We start from the raw sequence: 1,831 nt of genomic DNA, 5'->3' as shown, positions 1-1,831 counted from the left end.
AAAGAGGTACCACAGATATATATAACAGTGTAATCACGCTATTGCATGCCTAATAAAAACTGAAATTAGTAGGACTGCCAGTATCAAGCTGCAGGTTTTAATACAATTATCTGTCACTATGGAAGTCGTGTTCGTGCCGAGCTGTCTCTGCTGGTTTTCACCAAGACTGGCCTGTCTTTATTAGGCTTCTCCCCCCCTTTTTCCCTTCCCTTCCCCTTCCCCTTCCCACAATTTCTGGGTTCTGCTGTTTAACCTCTGGTTTCTTGTTGGTTTTCCTGCCCGCGGGGTTTCTGTTCCAGCCCCGTTTCCAGGGCGAGCTGGGCTGGAATTCTGCGCCGGCACGAGAGGGGGAACACGGGGAAGGTGGCACCGGCCTGCAGGGAAGCAGCTGTTCTGTTTTCAGGCACCGAAATTCCTCGGGGGTTTTTTTTTTTGGGGGGAGCTGGAAGGTCACAATGCCCGGGACTCGCCTCTCAAATCCAAACTCCCGCTGCTGCTTTTGCCACCGGATTCCAAAGAGCTGGGGAAACTCTGCTTGGATTTGGGTTTTATTTGATCCCCCCTATGTGTTTCCCAAGGTGAGGAAAACCTTTTCAATCCTGGGATTCCTGGCTGATGGATTCTGTCCCAGGGCACAACCAGTTTGGGATGGTGGAGGGTGGGGAAGAGAGGATTCCAAACCTTCCCTTCATCCCCACCCACCTCGAGTCAGCTGGTGAAAAAGGGGAGATAAAAGGTCATAATTCACGACCCAGCAGCAAGTAATTGGTGGCAAACGGTGCCTAAAAAATAATTAAAAAATAATAATCCCTTCTAGGACCCTGCGGGGGGAAACACGGAGAGAGTTTGCCGATGGGGGGGAGGAGATCCCGGGATTTCAGGCAGCCCCTGGGCTGGGATTTATAAAAGAAAATTTAAAAAAATTAAGATAATGTAGGTACTTTTAGAGCCCTGTGGGAAAAACGATCCTTTCCAGCTCCACGCTCAGGACTGAGCGAGCCCCTCCCAGTCCCTCCCAGTCCCTCCCAGTGAAGCAGCAGCAGCTTCCCAGGGAATTCTTTCTGGAGAGCTGAGCTGGGGAGGCTGCAGATGTTTTTTTTTTATTTCTCAGCCCCGGCACAGGCACAGCACGGACTTTCCTCCTCCTTTATTGCCAGCGGGGATTTTCTGCCCGAGGAGGGGAGAGTCGGTTTTTTTTTTTTTTTTAATCTTAAAAAGCTTCCCAAGCTCTTGGTGGCCCAGGGAAGGAATTCCCTCCCCCTCCCCTCCCTTCCCCTTTGGAAGTGGCTGCAGATCCGTTTAAAATCCTTGTGGTTTTTTGGGTTTCTTTTTTGGTTTTTTTTTGGTTTTGTTTTGGTTTTTTTTTTCAGTTTGTTTTGGGGGTTTTGTATTTGTATTTGTAGTGGTTTTTTTTGCACTAAACGATCGCGTTGCTGAAATCTCCCTCCAAAACATGCTTTCCAACACCGTCCCCCCCAAAAAAAAACCCCAAACAATCTGACCAACAAAAAAACCAACAATTGAATTTCCCCCCCTCCCATCTCCCCCCTCCCCTCGGTGTGAAAAGCGTGTGCGAGCCTAGAGGATTCCTTTAGTTGCAAAGGAAAAGATGAATTTCTTGTCAAGGAAACATGCTCAGGGTAAATAGATTTAGGCTGTCGGGCAGGTAGGAGTAGCTCCACCACTCTTCTGGAAGAATAGGATGACTGAAGATGTGCAGATATATATATATATTTTTTGAGACGTAAAAATAGACAGTAAGTGACAGCAGAGTTCACTGTTAAAAAAAAAAAAAAAAAAAAAAAAAAAAAAAAAAAAAAAAAAAAAAAAA

The sequence above is a fragment of the Empidonax traillii genome, unplaced genomic scaffold (assembly GCF_003031625.1).
Source record: "Empidonax traillii isolate 1590-97213 ecotype Southwest subspecies unplaced genomic scaffold, ASM303162v1 scaffold2030:size82362, whole genome shotgun sequence".
NCBI classification, from domain to species: domain Eukaryota; kingdom Metazoa; phylum Chordata; class Aves; order Passeriformes; family Tyrannidae; genus Empidonax; species Empidonax traillii.
Note: the sequence above shows the minus strand (reverse complement) of the source record.